The 19003-nt window shown below is 48.3% G+C and overlaps 1 pseudogene across 1 annotated transcript in view; it reads right to left on the reverse strand.

Moving 5' to 3' along the window:
- Positions 1-8761: 8761 nt before the first annotated feature.
- The window catches only part of LOC694113 (golgin subfamily A member 2-like), a 43979-nt pseudogene continuing 33737 nt past the window's right edge, over positions 8762-19003 (reverse strand). The window contains exons 12-20 of the transcript XR_013400639.1: positions 18753-18840; positions 18044-18370; positions 17589-17776; positions 16618-16721; positions 13194-13343; positions 10476-10598; positions 9523-9608; positions 9053-9264; positions 8762-8973 (exon numbers count right to left, since the gene is read on the reverse strand). The product of XR_013400639.1 is annotated as a golgin subfamily A member 2-like (transcript). The remainder of the gene's footprint in view (positions 8974-9052; positions 9265-9522; positions 9609-10475; positions 10599-13193; positions 13344-16617; positions 16722-17588; positions 17777-18043; positions 18371-18752; positions 18841-19003) is intronic.

Consider the following 19003-nt stretch of genomic DNA (forward strand, 5'->3'; position numbering starts at 1 on the left):
ACCACCTTGGGCACATGTTCTCACGACCTCCTGAGCTGTGTGTCATGGGCCATGGTCACTCATATTTCACTCAGAATAAATATCTTCAGATAGTTTATAGACTTTGATTCTTTTTGTCCACAAGGGTAGTTTGAAATTAGCCATGATGACAGTATTTACAACACAGAAAGCAGGGCTTTTTCTCCTAGAGATCTAGTTGTTAAACATTCACCAGACAAGACTATGAGTTTCGGCCAGGCACAGTGGCTCAGGCCTATAATCCCAACACTTTGGGAGGCCCAGGCAGGTGGATCACTTGAGGTCAGGAGTTAGAGACCAGTTTGGCCAACATGGTGAAACTCCGTCTCTACTAAAAATACAAAAATTAGCTGGGCATGGTGGCGGGTGCCTGTAATCCCAGCTACTTGGGAGGCCGAGTCAGAAGAATTGCTTGAACCCAGGAGGTGGAGGTTGTAGTGAGCCAAGATTGCGCCACTACACTCTAGCCTGGGCAACAAGAGCAGAACGCCATCTCAAAAAAAAAAAACAAAAAAGGGTTGGAGGGAGATGAGTTTGTAAATGTAAATACATAGACATCATTTTATAGGAAATAGTGAGTCCTGAAGACCTCTATGATGGGTAAATTGGGGAAGATGTTCATATTTCTGAGTTAGAAAAATATTTACAGACAATTATGCTGTCAGTTCAGAGGATGGAGAATAGAATGGAGGCAGAAAGGGCATTGAGAAGGTGGTGGCATTATTTCAGGTGAGAGGTAAGACAGTATCATCAGAGGTGAAAGAAGGTAAAGGACATATGCTAGAGATTAAATCAAGGATAAACACTGAGGGTAATTGAGGTTTTTGCTTGGGGCACACTACTAGTTAAGTAATATAGTTGGACAGGCAGTTTTGGAGATAAGATCCTGCTGAATTTCTTGCTGTTAAGGCTTTCTGAGGATTTCTCAGTGGAAATTTTGTAAAGTTATAGTTTTGGGTGGAAATTCCGGTTTACAAATAATGGTAGCTGAAGCCAAGAACAAGAATAATCTTGATCAAAGGGTATGTAAGTCATGAGGAAAGGAAAAAGAAACTTAAATCTTTTTTTTTTTTTTTTTTGAGATGGAGTCTGGCTCTGTTGCCCAGGCTGGAGTGCAGTGGCGCAATCTAGGCTCACAGCAACCTCTGCCTCCTGGGCAATTCTCCTGCCTCAGCCTCCTGAGTAGCTGGGACAACAAGAGAGTCCCACCACGCCCAGCTAATTTTTTGTATTTTTAGTAGAGACAGGGTCTCACTATGTTGGCTAGGCTGGTGTCAAACTCCTGACCTCAGGTGATCCGTCTGCCTTGGCCTCCCAAAGTGCTGGGATTACAGGCGTGAGCCAGCATGCCTGGTCTGAAAATAGCATATTTTAAAGGATGAAAGATAAATAGAAACGATGGCTGCTCTATGATGTAAGATTTATAAAATATTCTTTACTTGATTGGCGTAAGAGATCTTATAACTTTTGTTTTGTTTTGGGAAGGGTTTTTAGATTTTATAACTTAACTGGAGAAAACAGAATGACTATGAGAAAGAAAAGTAGCTCAGAGTAGTCTGGAAAATGTGAGGTATATAAAATGTATTAGACCCAGAGAGACATGAGAATAAGACATAAGTCACATTCTCCCACCCATGTCTAGGGTTGTTTAAAGGCATTTTGGTTTTTTATCTCTTACCCTGTAGTTTCCAGACTAGCTAACAAATTACTTAAAATGTTTATTTTTGTTTTGGTTTTTTTTGTTGTTTTGAGACAGAGTCTTGCTGTGATGCCCAGGCTGGAATGCAATGGCGTGATTTCGGCTCACTGCAACCTCCGTTTCCCAGGTTCAAGTGATTCTCCTGCCTCAGCCTCCCAAGTAGATGAGACTACAGGCACATGCCACCACACCTGGCTAATTTTTGTATTTTTAGTAGAGGCGGAGTTTCACCATGTTGCCCAGGCTGGTCTCGAACTCTTGATCTCAAGTGATCCACCCGCCTCAGCCTCCCCAAGTGCTGGGATTACAGGTGTGAGCCACCCAGCCTAGCCCAAATGACTTAAAATGTTACCACAAGTTGCACAGTATACCCTCATTCACTATCTTCATGTTCCTGGATTTTCTGTTACAAAGAACAACATATAGCCAATAAATAGCTTATGTTATTTTAATGAACCAATTTAAAGTCTTGGTAAGCAATTTAAGAACTTTTGTGAGATGGAGTTTCACTCTTGTTGCCCAGGCTGGAGTGCAATGGTGCGATCTTGGCTCACCGCAACCTCTGCCTTCTGGGTTCCAGCAATTCTCCTGCCTCAGCCTCCTGAGTAGCAGGGATTACAGGCGCCCCCCACCACGTCTAGCTAAAACTTTTTTTGTATTTTTAGTAGAGAGGGTGTTTCACTGTGTTGACCAGGCTGGTCTCGAACTCTTGACCTCAAGTGATCCATCCGCCTCGGCCTCCCAAAGTGCTGGAATTACAGGTGTGAGCCACCATGCCCGGCCCTCTTTTCCTTTAAAAACCTACTTGTGGCCAGGCCAGGTTTGTTGGCTCCTCCCTGTAATCCCAGCCCTTTGGGAGGCTGAGGTGGGTGGATTTCTTGAGCCCAGGGGTTCAAGACCAGCTTGGGCAATATGGTAAAACCCTGCCTGACTCTACAAAAAAAATATAAAAATTAGCCAGGAGTGGTGGTTTGAGCCTGTAGCCCCAGCTATTTAGGAGGCTGAGGAGGGAGGATTGCTTGAGCCTAGCAGGTCAAGGCTGCAGTGAGCAATGATCATGCCACTGCACTCCAGCTTGGGCGACAGCAAGACACTGTCTCAATAAAAACCCCAAAAACCAACAAAACAAACCAACTGTAACTGCTGCTAGTTGGAGCATATATTCAAGGAAACTTAAATCTATGTCTTCAGGGTTGCAATTCTCAAACTTGGCTCAAAGAAACTTTCCACTGTGAAAATAATTAACTCTGGCTGTACATGGTGGCTCATGCCTGTAATCCCACCTCTTTGAGAGGCTGAGGTGGGAGGATTGCTTGAGCTCAGGAGTTGAAGACCAGCCTGGGCAACATGGTGAAACCTAGTCTCTACAAACAATAAAAAAAATTAGTTAGGTGTGGTGGCTCACACCTGAGGTCCCAATGACTGGGGAGGCTGAGGCAGGAGGATCACTTGATCTCACAGGCCTCAGTGAGTTGAGATCATGCCACTGCAGTTCAGCCTGGGCATCAGAGAAAGACCCTGTCTCAATTTTTTAAAAAAGAAAAAGAAAATAACTCCAAATATGAATTGTTGGAACTTTAAAATATTCTCAGCCTTAAAGGAATGTGATTGTAGCACCTGAATCAAAAACAAAACAAAACAAAACAAAAAACAGGCAGTTACAACCTAGGCAGCTGTAGCCTTTGTTTCTCTGATATAGATTAGCCTTATTCTTTACCTACATTGTTTTGTAAAATGTTGTAAATAACAGAACGACTCTCGGGAAGCCTCTTTGTTTGTTTGTTTGTTTGAGACAGGGTCTCGCTCTGTCACCCAGGCTGGAGTTTTGTGGCACGATCTCTTCTCATTGCAACCTCCAATTCCCAGAGTTGTCCCTCTACCTTCCTACCCCAACCCTTCTTCATGGAGCTCACCTGGGCCTTGCCCCTCCTCAGCCCCACATTTCTACTGAGTATAAAGAGATACCCCCTTTATTTGTCTGACTTTGGAATCTTCACCTCTGGGCCATAGCCATCCTGGGCTCTACCCCCTTTTGTACACAAAGCCTTCATCTTCTTAGGAAAATGACCAGGTTCTGCCCATAAAAGTATCCTACCCGAAAGGGAGGTGGAGAGTGAGTGTCTCATGGAAAATCACAGAAACACATTTCTTTGCATTTGAATGCTTCCAGGACCTCACTTTGGCAGCAAACCTACTCTGGGTTAGACCCCAGCATCATTAGCCTTTTTGTGCCATGAACTTCTTTGGTATCTGAGGAAGCCTATGGACTGCTCGGAATAGATTTTTTTTTTAAGTGTACAAAATACAGAGAGCAATGGAAATAAATTATATCAAAATAAAGTTTATGAAAATATTTGTGATATTACATGATATGCTTTATTGGCACATTAAAGAACAAGATCCAAAGTTGGGTCTAATTACTATAATTTTGAGGTAATGATGAGCAAAAATGCTATCTCAAGATGTCTGCAACAGCTGCAGTGTAATATGAGAATATCTGTGATTTCTGTTGGTAACAAAGTAACAGGTGCTGCTAACACTAATGGGGTTTGTTCCTAGCAACATTCACCATGGAAGGAAAAGCTAAATTTCAATTAAAGTTTAGAAAAAATCAAATGCAATCGCCCTCCTCCCATCTTTCTCATTTTAAAAAAATTTTTAAATTTATTTTTAGGCAGGCTCTTGCTCTGTTGCCCAGGCTGGAGCGCAGTGGCACAATCATGGCTCACTGCAGCCTCAACCTCCTGGGCTCAAGCAATCCTCCCACCTCAGCCTTCTAAATAGCTGGAACCCCAGGTGTGCACCACCACACCTGGCTAATTTTTTAAGATTTATTAATTTTTTATTTTGAGACAGAGTTTCACCCTTGTCGCCCAGGCTGGAGTGCAATGGCACGATCTCGGCTCACTGCAACCTCTGCCTCCCAGGTTCAAGTGATTATCCTGCCTCAGCTTCCCAAGTAGCTGGGATTACAGGCATGTGCCACCGTGCCCAGCTAATTTTTGTGTTTTTAGTAGAGACGGAGTTTCACCATGTTGCCCAGGCTGGTCTTGAACTCCTGACCTCAGGTGATCCACCCGCCTAAGCCTCCCGAAGTGTTGGGATTGCAGGCGTGAGCCACCGAGCCGGGTCTTTTTTCTTCTCTTGCCTCCCTCCTGGGTACCGTCATACCTGCTAGTGTAGGGTCTTGCCTCCCTCCCAGGTACCTTCATACCTCCTAGCGTGTGACTGACGGCAGTGTCCCTGGCCCCAGCTGAAGGACCATAGCCAGCCAGTGGGCTCAGGCACCTTGGCCTGTTGCTCTTAGGGGTCGCCTATGCTATTTAGCCAAGGGGACGACAGTGCCTACTGGTCTGGCTGAGCTCTAGCCAGGCTTCCCCTGCTGCTCTCGCTCTTCTTTTTCCAGCAGGAAGGGCCCAGCCTCACCTATGCGACTTGTAGCCCCCCAACCAGCTGAGGCTCCCCTCTTAGACTTGTAAATCTATGGCCACTGGCATCCGGCTGCCTGCCCTCCCCACTTCCCCCAGGGTCCCTTCACAGGGTCCTGGGCTTTCTGACCGCCTAGAGGGGACTCGGGCACTCCCTCCAGCCATGCATCCCTTTTAGCTTCATCCTCCTGGTTCAAGCAATGTTCTTTGTCAGGCCTGCTGGCTGTTGTGTAGGGCTCCCCAAAGCCAGGAGTGGCCCTGGGCCAGTGGGTTGAAAGACAGGGTGACAAGTGGGAAGCCTGAGGGGGCTGAGTATCAGTTTGAACTGTGGGTGCATTAGCCTAGGTGCCGTGTGAGAGGCCAGCATGTGTGGGTGGGGAGGGCTGCCGCAGCCGCCAAGCATTACCTGTGAAGCTGCGGCTCCTCCCTCTATCTTCCTCCCCTTTCCCTTCTAGCCCCTCTTTTCCAGGAATCTTGCCACATCAGCACTTGTGTCCTCCCCTCCCTGGCCCTCCCACCACTGCTGCAGCACGCTGCGCTTGCCTTACCAGCTCTCACCTCGCTTTTCTCTCTTCCGTTTACTCTCTCTCTCCAACTGCCAGCCAATGGGGTCAGGTAAGTCCATCCCACCCTGAGAGCCCCAGGGCCCTCTTCCACCTCTAAACAGATCCCTCCTCTTCTCTGAGACCTTCCTTTCCAAGACTGCCTGGACGACTGATCTGTGACTTGACAGTGGCTCCCCTAGCCCCAAAACCAGCCCCCTTCATCTGTAGTGGTGAGTTGACACATCCAGGCATGACTGTTGGGGAAAACTTGTGCCCCCTCTGTCATATGCCCCTGCCCTGTTCTCTGAATACTCATATATATGTATACACCCCTACACGTGGCTGACTGCCTCGCCTCTAGCGCTGGGAATCAGTCACTGTACTGTCCTTGTGGAGTCTTGTGGTCCAACTACAAGAGAACACTGTCCCCCAACAATCACCATCCAAAGTCCACCACCTCCAGTGAGCCTCCCTGTCATGCCTGGCCTGTGGACAGCCAGCCCCCACCATCCCTCCTGCCCCCCGACAAGCATGGGGGTGCTGTGCAGACAGCTGTGTGGCCTGACAGTCTCTACCAGTCCTGCTGTCCCTTGGCTGGGAATAAAACCCATTGCTAGGTGACGGAGAATGTGTCCTCTGTTGGTTGTGTTCTCTGTGGAGCTCAGGGGAGGGAAGGGCCAACCCACTACGAGGGTGCTATTGGGAGCGGTGAAAAGACCACATCCTTTCCAAGGGACACATGTCCTGGAAAGCCTCTGGAGCTTAGCAGGCTCTCATCCTGTGAAGCCGGCTCTGGCCACTAGGGGGCAGAGCCATGAACTCAGATTGGAGGGCGCCTGCAGGGCAGCTGGCAACCTGGAGAGACACTACGGGTCATCCAGGCACAGACAGGCGAGGGAGCCAGGGGAACAAAATGGAAGACACCTGGGCTAGATGGAAGTCAGTGCCCTTGGATGCTGGCACCTGCCTTCCCTGCCACTGCTAAATCAGGCTTCTGAGGCTGTTGGCCGTCAGGGCCCCACGGTCCCCCATACTATGGCAGTCCCTGTGGAATTCCCCAGGTGTTACCAGGCAGCATACAGGTAACAGGCCTGGAAAGTCCCCAGTACCCCAGCTGGACATGCTCAGACACTTTGGGGCTCCCCGTTCTGTGGCACAAATTTCATGACCCAGTGAGGGAAACAGGAATACACCAGGTCAAGCAGTATGTGGCTAAATACATTCCAAAATAAAAAGCAAAATAAACAGGAGTCACATCACCACGGTGCCGCAACCCCATCTGTCTCCTTCCCCTATGCTATCAATAAATAAGTTTTCCAGCCCCAAATAACTATTAGAACCTCCTCCCCATATGCTAGCCCCAACCTCTGCTATGTATGATACAGGAGGTGGCCCTATCACTGGAATATACAAAATGTTACACAGCTACAGTATGTACACTGAGGAAGGGGGGCCACCCCAGAGCCTGTGCCCTCACCTGGTCTTCATTAAGCCCCATTGTCCTGCCTCAGCTGCCTTTCTGAGTAAGAAGATGGGAGCCCCCCTAAGGAAAAATTTCCTTTGGTGAGAGTTAAGGAGGCCATCAGGCCTCCTCCAAACAAGCCAATTCTATGAGCCTGACTCTGAAAACAATAATCATCCAGAAATTTAAGGAGTCTGCTCTGGCCAAGGAGGGAAAGGGTCTGCATGTTTGCCTCCCCTTGATTAGACACGGGTCTTACTTTGCTACTGTAAGGGTACAGGGGTGACTGGGAATGGGTGGCTGGGACATGATGGGGACGGAGCCTCTGGCCCCATACTTCTCCAGGCTTTGCTGACAGTGGCCTGGTTTTTTTTTGTTTTTTTTTTAAAACATTTTTATCCTTTTTTATGCCCTTTTTCATACCTTTTTTTTTTTTTTGAGATGGAGTTTCACTCTTGTTGACCAGGCTGGAGTGCAACAGCACAATCTTGGCTCACTGCAACCTCCGCCTCCCTGGTTCAAGCGATTCTCCTGCCTCAGCCTCCCCAGTAGCTGGGATTACAGGCATGCACCAACACGTCCGGCTAATTTTGTATTTTTAGTAGAGACAGGGTGTCTCCATGTTGGTCAGACTGGTCTCGAACTCCCCGACCTCAAGTGATCCGCCCATCTCAGCCTCCAAAAGTGCTGGGATTACAGGCATGAGCCACCGTGTCCGGCTTCATAACTTTTCATAACTTTCATAACTTTTATCCCATAACATTTTAAATCCCATAACTTCTTTAATCCCATACATGTTTTAAAAATCCCATACCTTTTTAAAATTTATTTTATTTAGTGGCCTTTTAGATTATGGTGATCTTCACCTCATCTCCACCCGTCTCTCCACATTAGACAGGGGTCTTATGCTTGCTACTGTAAGGGTAAAGGGTTGACTGGGAAGGGGTGGTAGGGACACAGTAGAGGCAGAGCCTCCAGCCCCACTTCTCCAGATTTTGCTGACAGTGGCCGGCTTTTAGATGATGGTGATCTTCACCTCATCGTTCTCGGCAGTCTGGTACAAAAAAGGAATGCAAGGGCTGCTGCCCAAGCTTGGGTGCTCCTGGAGGTTCTGCATCTCCATAAAGCAGCGTATGATCTGCTGCGCAGTGGGGTTACCGCAGGGAGAACCCTTCCCTGCCTCTCCTTGCACAGGCTCCCTGCTGCTGGCAAGGCTCACCTCGCAAAGATCTTTGGAGAGAGGGAGGCAGGGCGCTGTGCGAGCCCTCCTGTGTGCCCACCCTGCCTGAGGGCCCTACTCACTACCCTGCTTGTCAGCAGCCCCAAGCTGCTGGGGGGCTGGGACCTCTGGAGTGGGCTCATCAGCAGGGTTCTGGGCAGCTGCCAGGGATCTTCCATGCTACTCGTTGCAGTCGCTCACAAGCCGCAAAAAGCTCTAGCAGCTTCACCTGGAGGGAGGGGTACTCAGCTGCTCTGCCTGTGCCTGAGCCCATCCCCACCCCCACCCCTGCAGAGATGTTCCACGCCCTACCTTCATCTCTTCCCTTGTCCTGGGCCAGCCTGCTGATGCACTCCTTCTCCTGGTGCTGCTCCTTCAGCACTGCCCTCTGGTTCTGGTACACTGCGATGTACTCTCCTACAGGAGGACAGGGCTCAGACGCTGGGGCCCCTCTGACCGATGTGCAGCTCTCCTTGCTGTGCCCTGGCTTCCCACTCCCCGATGATGTCTGTCTCTCCAGACAGCTAGATGAAGCGATGTTCCAGTTCCTCCACCATCTCCTTCAAGTCCACCTTCTCCTGCATGAGCTCCATAAAGCGGCTCTGGAGCCAAAATAATGGGGTCACATTAAGGCAGCGACCTGCCTGCCCCCAACCCTTTTTGGCCCATGCCTGGACTCACCTACAGCCTCTCCATGGCCGCCTGCAGGGCCCAGTGGGTCTCCCCACACATGGAATTGCCCCCAGTTCCTGGGGCTGGGGCTGCCACCTCAGGTTCCTTCTGGGCCGAGGCCAGCAGATGAACCATGCGCTGGCAGTGCACTCCTTCAGCTGCCCACGTAGCCGTGCCTGCTCCTCCTGGGCACTAGCTACAGCTGAGTTGAAAAATGCCCCCTGCAGGCAAGAGGTACGCATTCTTATAGGGGGACACACAGGACAAACAGGGCAGGGAGGTGGAGAGCAGTCTTTGCCTTGGGGGGCCTCAGACGGCGCACCTGTTAGTCACAGGTGAAATGGTGTCTGACCACTGGCTCCCAGGGAAGGGGTGAGGGTCCAGAGAAATCAGAAGGCCAGGAACCCAAGAGCAGAAGGGGGTGTGGGAGGGACCACGGAGGGAGGCAGCAAAGGTGGGGCAGGGGGAGTCAGGCTCACCATGGCCTTCTGGCTCTCTAGGTCCTCCAGGATGCTCGGCATGGGCTGAGGCACCTCCACCTCCTCCTCACTGTCCAGTCCATCTCCTATTGGGGGTGGCCAGAGAGGTCCTCAGACAACCCAACAAGGGTAGAGTGGGCCCACCTCTGCCCCCACTCTCACTGTGTAACCCTGGGCCAGTCCCTCCCTAGCGGGGAATGAGCAGCTCTTTATTTTGAAATGGAGTCTCGTTCTGTTGTCCAGGCTGGAGTGCAGTGGCGCAATCTCCGTTCACTGCAACTTCCACCTCCTGGGTTCAAGCAATTCTCTGCCTCAGCCTCCCAAGTGGCTGGGATTACAGGCACCTGCCACCACACTCGGCTAATTTTTGTATTTTTAGTAGAGACGGGGTTTCACCATCTTGGCCAGGTTGGTCTTGATTTAACTCCTGACCTCGTGATCCACCCGCCTCAGCCTCCCAAAGTGCTGGGATTGCAGGCATGAGCCACCGTGCCCGGCCTCATTATTTTTTAAAGAGCCAAGATCTTGCCGTGTTGCCCAGGTGCAGTCCCACTACCAATAGGCACGGGAGTTCTGACCTGCTGCATTTCTGAGCTGGACCAGTTCACCATCCTTAGGCAACCTGGTGGTCCCCTGCTCCCAGGAGGTCACCATAGTGGTGCCTAACTTAGTGTGGACACCTGGTTGGCATAATGACCAGCTGTTCTAAAAGTCTGTTCAACTCCTCAATCCTATGCTGCTAACAGTTATCCCTTCCTCCTGGGGCTCTCTTTCTGTGAGCAGTCTCCGCTACCTTCCCCAGGTAGAGCCATGAGGCTCAACTGGGCCTGAGGCTGCTGATTCTGCTGGCTGAAAGCTTCCAGGCACTCCTAAGGGGCCAAGAAAGAGAGTGAGAAGGCACAGAGGTTGCCAGGTCATTCCCCTCAGGGCCCTGCCCTGAGCAACTCCCTCACCTGGGTCTCCCGCAACTCTTGGCAGGCCATCTTGACCACTGCTTTGCTTTGAGCTTCCTGCTGCTGCAGCTGGTCCACGAACTGGGTCTACAGCAGTAACTGGTTGCGCAGCCCCTCCTTCTCAGAGGTCAGCTGCTGATAGGTGGCCACATACTGCTGCAGGTGACTCAGGTACTGGTCTTGCTGCTGCTGCAGACCGAGCCTTCTGGCTCTTCAGCTCCATCTGCAGAAAGACCCTGGGCGTGAGGGCAGGTGGTGGCTGGCCCATAAATGGGGTAGCAAGGTCACTGTGTGGCTCTGTTGCTTTCCCAGGCCCCTGGCCCCTTGGTTCCAGGCCTAAGTGGCTGCCTCCCTTTCTCAGAGTCCCATGCCTCCTTCCCCAGCTGCAGGGATCTGTCCTGCAGACCCCAGCTGCATGGCGGATGAATAACATACTCACACTGATATTCAGTAACAGAGCAGCTAAGGGGCCAGGCCATGCACAGAAAGAGTTGTGACAACTGCAGGCCTTGACTAGCTGGCCCTGACAGCATTTATTCAGCACAGGCTTAATGACAAAGGCTTTGAGTCCACACACCTGTGGGTAATTAACTTTGCCGACCCGCCCCCAAGTAGAGCGCAATCATGCACCTGCGGATAATCAAAGGTTGGTCTTAGAACCACATGAGTAAACAAGGTATTCAGATAAACTCCCCCACATTCCCATGTTATCTGCTCTATTGTTATCAACTCAAGGTAAAGGGGATTAGGGGTAAAAAGGATTTCAGAAAATCCTTTACTGAAGCTGTGCAGACCTTCTGGCCTTCCAGGAAGGTTTGTGTCTATATCCTATAACTTCATCTTACAATTTTTCCAACCACACTGACTGATCCCCTATAGCTCCCCCTTTTCTGTTTTTTGCATTCAGTCTTGTTAGCTGGAGAGTACATGTGTGTGCAACAACTGGTCTGTCAGCAATGGTGGTCATTGCTCTTATTCCGGCTTTGCATCCTAAAATTAGTAAATAACATAAGACAAACATGAATATAATTAGCAACATTCTTTTCCACTCAAGGAGTGATGCCCAGGAGCAGTGGTCTATCCAGGAGAGACGATCTTGCACACCCTTCCATATAGCTGTTTGTTGGGTGTGTAGATAGATCTACAGTATGAAGGGATTCTAAAATTGTATTTTTAAGTTGCCTTATGTCTGCTGTTAAATTGTCATGAAAGGTTCCCCAGAGGTGTTGTTTCACCTCATCCCAACTATGTATTGATTGATTCCACGGTAGAGAAGTGACACAGATATGTTTATGCTCCCAGTCACAGTTTAACTGCTGTTGGAATGCCAGTGCATCTTGTCGCTCCCCCACATATTCCAAGGGCAGCCTCAAGGGCTTGCAGATGTGCAAGAATCTTTTGATCTATACCTTGCTGTAAGAGAAGTACATTAGAAACATTTCTGGCCAAATTATCTACAAAAGCAGCTGTTTTTCCTGATTCAGTAATAGATGCTACAGCCACACTAGCAGTTACTAGGATGACTATGACTGAGACTATAAAGGCTACACATGTGCCTATGAATCTTTTGGGTCTGATCTGGGACAGGGCACGTTCTAAGGTGGCAAGGGCAGAGGAACCTTGCCAATCGCATGTCAAATTGACTGGTGGGAATGCCTCAGATTGTCTCCTTAATACCATGACTCTAGTAATATTTAAATTATATATTGTAATTAGTAATACATGAGGCAAACCAAGTCTGTCCCTGCACCTGGGTCACAAACGTGGAGTTTCGGGGTATAACAGAAATATTAGTTCCTATAAAGAAAACATATGGATGGGTAGTGCAAATCAGGCACTGATCAGTGTGATTATGAATAAAGGTTATAGTATAGTTGTGACTGGAATTATGGTATGTCCCATGCCAGGTGTCAAAGGAGGTGCTAAGATGTCCCAGGCACCACAGAGTGTCTTGGGGTGGCATGGATTTTACTTGGGGTCGGAAATATCCACCCCCACATCGGCCCAAATCATAGGGGAATGGGATGTGGCTACAAAACTGTGATTGATGCCATGATGGATGAGGACATCAGTAAGGCTTCCCTGCAAATGGCTGTGGGACCTCCAGTCTAAGATGTTACAATTGCCTAACTGGAGGGTATAGGCTTGTTCCCCATGACAGACCTCCCAGCTAAAGTGGAATCCATTACTTTCCCAGCTTTGTTCTTTAGCACAGGAAGGAATGTTTGGGAAAGTGGCATTGATTGCATCGCCCGGTTTGAGGCTACCTGCAGCTAGGAATGTTAAGACATTTCCTTTGTCATGATGTAGCCATAAGTGTGTTTGGGCAGGTACGTAGTAAGGGTTAGACCCTTTATAACTTACACACAGTGGGAGGATAGTGGGATGATATGTAGTGATACCTGGCACCTTAGTCTAATGTGTGCCATTAATGATGGACCCCACTGGGGGTAAATCTATCCCTCCTAGCCAAGCAGTTACGTTATTAAAGGCTGAGAAGGAGGTGTCTGCCCAGGTGACAGGGTGAAAGAAAGGTGGATCTAAGATATGAGCCCAATAGAGTGTAGCAGGTATAGGTTGCAGACAAAGCAAGAGCATATGAAGGATCAATACCCTATATGAGTTGCAACGTACAACAGAGAGCATAGCAAGGAACAGATTATCTGGAGTGAATGGTGTCTGTGTCCAGAGCAGGATTCATTCCGCCTCCTGAGTTGCCTTCTTCAGCATCCCCCAGGTAATGTCCAGGGCTTGTGTCGTCCGAGGAAGCCGCATCATCCAGGGCAGCGAGTCCTGTAGGGTCACTTCCTTCATTTCTGGTACCAGGTTGGGTCCTAGCCACGTAATGGTATGGTTTGATGCATTGTGCTGGAATCCAAAGAGGACCTGAGGGGGTGTGAACACAAGCATACCTTCTTCCCCAAGTTAACAATTCACTTGGATTACACCATACATTACTGTTTACATCTTTCCATAAAACTGCAGTTTTATGTCTTGAGAGGTTTTAGCAAAGTGCTTTTCTACAGTGGATTGAAATTTATCATCTAAATTTAAAAAATTAAGGGTAAATAAGGCTTGTGCCAATAGTGTTGCAAGGTCCTTATCCATACTCCCCTGTTTTGTTTTTTGAGCATATTTTTAAGGGTGGAGTGGGCACGTTCTATTATGGCCTGTCCGTGGGGATTATATGGGATGCCTGTGGAATGTTGGATGTTCCACGTGTGACAAAATTGTTGAAATTGTGAGCTGGCGCAAGCTAGACCATTATTAGTTTTAATTTTTATGGGTTGCCCCATAAATGCAAAAGTTAAAAGAAGATGTTTAATGACATATCGAGTAGACTCTCCAGGAAGGGCGTGTACACTAATTAAATGAGAATTGGTATCAATGGAGACATGTACATATCTAAGTTTTCCAAATTCAGGGATGTGTGTAACATCTGTTTGCCATAACTGATAAAGTGCCAATCCTCTAGGGTTAACACTTGTTGAAGGAGGGGACATGCCTGTGAGCTGGCAATCTCAGCATTGCAGGATAATTTATTTAGCCAGCCTCTGGGTAAATTGAAATTGTTTAGACAAGTTTCTCTAGTTTTGCCGGAAAAATTGATGTGATTGGGTGGCTTGGTCAAGCAGTGATGTTACAACCTGAAGGTATGCTTGATCATTGCCATAAATCAATGGGCCAGGCAGTGAGCTGTGGCCCTGAATGCGTGTAATAAAAATAGGATGTGTACACTGATCTAGCAATTGCTGAAGTCAAAGAGCACACAGGGTGGACTCCAGAGTGGACTTAATTACGGCTGTCTCAAGGTTCTGCAGTAAAAAAACAGAGTAAGCAGAGTCATTAACAATATTGAGGGGCTGAGTGGAAAAAGTTTCCAAAGCCAATATCAAGACCCCAAACTCAGCTCTCTGAGTGCTAGTAAATCCAGATCGAGTGATGGAATTATGTGGTCTCTACCAGACTGCTGCTTTTCCATGTTTACTAGAACCATCAGTAAACAGTGTTAAAGCATTTATGGGGAAGTGAACTCTTTTTGTAGGGAAAATCATAGGAGTATGATAAACTGAAGGAGTTAGCAGGAATGACATGCTCTATTTGACCTGTGTAATCAGAGAGTGCTATTTGGAAGTCCATCGATAAGGGCAATACTGCTTTGAATTGCTTTTTATTTAAAGAAATCCTGATGATATCAGGATCACAACCTAGCAAGTGACTGCATCATCTGCAGCCTGAATATATGACTTTACTGATTAACTGGATATAGGGAGATAGTGTTTTAGTCTCGGTATGTGAGCAAAAAAACCCACGCTAAAAAACATAGCTCTGGAGCCATTTGTCCTATTAACCCTGTAGGGGAGTGTTTACTGGGAAAAATAAACAATTGAACAGAATATTTTGGATCTATGAGATTTACTTGTCTTTGAGAAATAGCCTGTTCTATTTCTTCCATCTTTTTTTTTTTTTTTTTTTTTTTTTTTTTTTTTTTTTTTTTTTTTGCTGCTGGGATTAAATATCTGAGAGAATCCAGGACTGTGTTGCCCTTTAAGATAGAAAACATGTTTTGCAGCTTATAAGTAGGAATGCCCAAGGTGGGGTGAAGCCAATTAAAATTGCCTAGTAATTTCTGATAATCATTTAAGGTGTGTAAGTTGCTAGTATTTAATCTTTTGAGGTTTTACTGACCAGGAAGTAAGTATGTACCCAAGATATTTCCAAGGAGAGGACATTTGTGCTTTTTCAGGTGCAATGATTAAACCACTCAGCTGTGCATTCTTTGTGACAGAGGTATACAAACTTAAAAGCATTGGCTCCGTTGGGGCTGCTAGTAGAATATCATCCATAAAATGAATAACCTTGCAATCAGGAAATTCTTTTCTGCTGGGGAACAAAGCTTGATTTACATGATACTGACACATGGCAGCACTGTTTAGCATTCCTTGAGGAAGCACTTTCCAATTAAATCGGGAAAGCTGGCCTTTCATTATTGATAGCTGGTATTGTAAACACAAATTTTTCTCTGTCTTGCTTTTCCAGGGAAACAGTGTAAAAGCAACAGTGGCCATTATTAGAAAGAGGTGTTTTAAATTCTTAAATTGTACTTAAATTTTAGCAGAGAATTATAATCCGGGATGTCACTTGTATACAAGGAACACGTGAAATTTTGCCGTGGGCCACCTGCGGAGCTGGGCGTCTAGCAGGTGGGTCCCAGGGCGGCGGCCATGTTGCACTTGCACTGCCTTTTGTCTGTGCTGCTCCCTCAACCTGCTGCCGCTGGGCAGCTGCTGCCAGCCGAGTGGACCTTCGTGCACGCCTCCTGCCTCTCCCTAGCAGACAAGCTCTGGTGTGCTGGGCCTGGCTCCTTGTCACTGCTACCTCTGTGCAGGCCGAGTTCCTGGAAGCACTCGCTGGCTCCAGGTGTACGAGCTTCCTTTGCTGCCAAGCATTTCCTTCTGCCTACCACCAGCTTGGCCACACGGCTTCAACCTCTAATGCTTTTTCTTAACTTTTTATAAACGTTAAAAGAAATAGGTTTATATACCCAATTGCCTTGTCAACCTTGCATTACCAGGCAGGCTAAGAGCTCCCCTTTTAATGCCTCTTGCCTAAGAAAGGGTCCCATAGCTGTAGCGTAGCTCTTGTCTTTTTTCCTATTTATTGCAGGAGGGGGCTCAGGCAAAACCTCCATTTCCTCTTTGTTATTTTGGTCTGCTGATATCAGGGCTGAGTGAAAAGGAGGTGGTAAGGCAGGTGACGGTTCCTCCTCCTTCCCCTTTTTAGGTTCTTCTGTGTATAACAGAGCCAGGGTCACCCTAAGGCCCATAGCATTAAAGATAATACTGGGATCTGTTGCCCTTGCGCATGATGTTGATTAAGATCTCTCCCCACTTGTTCCCAGAGCTCTACGTCTAGTGTTCCTTTTTCTGGGAACCATGAGTTTTGTGAGACAACAGTTTGCATTAGGTCCCTTAATTGAGCCTGTGAAACCAAGGCTCCACTAGCTTTAAGCAGCTGTTTCAATACTTTTATATACTGTTTCTGTTAAGCTGATAACTGTTGTCCCATGATGAAACCCTAGCCTGAACAATCCCCCCAAACTTGGAAATTCCGAGTGGGCATCAATGACTTACTAACTTACTGTTTGCACAGTTCTTTTCATCTTCGTTGAGGGGTCCGTTGTGATCCTTCACAGTGTGCCTCCCGCAGGGCACCACTTGCAAGGGTCTATCCTGCAGACCCCAGCTGCATGGCGGATGAATAACATACTCAGACACCGATATTCAGTGACAGAGCAGCTAAGGGGCCAGGCCACACACAAAAAGAGTTGTGTGCCTTGACTAGCTGGCCCTGAGGGCATTTATTCAGCACAGACTTAATGACAAAGGCTTTGAGTCAACACACCTGTGAGTAATTAACTTTGCCGACCACCGAGTAGAGAGCAATCATGCACTCGCGGATAATCAAAGGTTGGTCTTAGGACCACATGAGTAAACAAGCTATTCAGATAAACTACGCCACATTCCCATGTTATTTGCTCTACTGCTATCAACTCAAGGTAAAGGGGATTAGGCTGCTTTCAGCCAAATCCTTTACTGAAGCTATGCAGACCTTCTGGCCTTCCAAGAAGGTTTGTGTCTATATCCTATAACTTCATCTTACAATTTTTCCAACCACACTGACTGATCCCCTACACCCAGACTTAAATCTCACACCCTTCCTCCCACCATTTAAACTAGGCCACAGACTGATGGAAAAGCAGAGGGAGCCAACCTCCATCTGCTAACTGTGCCACATGCCTAATGCTTTCCACGTATTATCTCATTTAATCCTCAGCACCTCTGCGAGGAAGGTGCTAACTTCCCTTTTAAGGTAAAGAAACTGAGACTTAGAGATGCAAAGTAGTTGAATGGTGATGAGGGGAGCCAAGGCCAGAATCCAGTTTGACTCTGAGGAGCCTCTTATACCACCGTCTCTTTCCCTATGTTTGGGGGGCTCCATGACTCTAGCCGGGATGATGATGTTCAGACCTGGGAGGAGCCCACCACTAAAAGTCAGAGGGCAGGAAGCAAGAAACAGTCACAGGACTGCCCTGGAGGGTGCTGGGGTCACCTGTCCCCCAGGCTGGAGCTGCCTCTGGCCTCACACCTCCCCTCCCCAGAGGCTGGTGCCCGCCTTCTAGCTCTTCTTGGATGGGGCAGTGTTACCGTCTCCTTTAGCTTGCCCAGCTTCTTTCCCAGCTCCCTCTTTACGTTCTATTCCAACTGCATTGCACTGGTGATCTCCATGTTCTCGTTAGTCTGGACAGAGAGAAGCAATCGGCAGCCATCCACTGCAGCTGGAGACCCTAGAACTTGGTGTCTGCCTCCCATGGCACCAGGAAGGGTGGAGGCAGGTTAGAAAAATCATTCCCTCTTCCCCACAGCCATCAGAGCAGGGCTCTGGTTCACAGGTACCTTCAGAAGTACCATCTCACATTAGGGGTACACTGCCTTATTTTATGGGCGGGAAAACAAAGGTCGGGAGGGCTAGGGAGGAGGGCAGGCTCTCCTGATGGGGTCACGCACCAGCTTTATGAATCCATTCTGCAGCTCAGACAGCTGCTCCTTGAGCTCGTGGTTCTGGGTGAGCACGCGGTTGATGGTGGTGCAGTCATTCTGCATGGTCTCCAAGATTTGTCTGTGCGACTCTGCCTGCTCCCCCAAGAGCTTGGCCACCTGCTGCAGCTCCAGCAGCCTCTCCTCCCACTCCTGGTTCGGGTGACTGAAGCCCTCAGTGTCTTGCTCCTGGGCTTGGAGCTGCCAGGCTCTCCAGTTCCTTCTGCAGGTGGCCAGCCTCTGCTTGTAGCTGCTGCTCCAACCTGGAGGGCCCTGCTTGGAGTTCCAGGGGCACGGCTCAGGTAAGAAAGGAAGCGACAGTAAGGGCCTCTGGATTCTCAAAAAAAAAAAAAAAAACCCTCCTCTTGGTCCACAGCTCCTCTCAGGCTCCCCAAACTTGGCCTCCCTGCTAATGATTCCTTGCACCCGGATATTAGCCAGTCTTCCCGCCACTTTCTGATAGAGACAACTGTGGATGGCTGACAATGGGCACACTTCCCTCTTTGCTGATGGGAACACTGAGGCTCATGGAGATTATGAGACTTGCCAACTCCTGGCACAGACCTCTTTCCTTCTGCCCCAAAGCCCTCCATCCACCCATCTCCCTGGGGCATTCTAAGCCACCCCCACAGCGCTCTGATACCAGTCCTGCTCCCAGGTCACCACAGTCCCAGCTTACCCATTTGGTTACTCAGTTCAGCCAAGCTCATTTCCAGTTCTTATACCCAACTCATGCTATGCTCCTTCTCCTCTCTCAATGTGCGCACCTGCCCAAAATACAGCAGGAAAGGGCCCTGAAGAGAGGGGCTGGTGGCTGGATGGGCTACCATCTCCATCTCTGACCCTGCCTCCACATAGCCTAGACCCATGATCACCTCTGGCTATAGTCTTCCCATTTTACAGATGCCTAGAAAGATCAAGTGATCTATA

The sequence above is a fragment of the Macaca mulatta genome, chromosome 11 (assembly GCF_049350105.2).
Source record: "Macaca mulatta isolate MMU2019108-1 chromosome 11, T2T-MMU8v2.0, whole genome shotgun sequence".
NCBI classification, from domain to species: Eukaryota; Metazoa; Chordata; class Mammalia; order Primates; family Cercopithecidae; genus Macaca; species Macaca mulatta.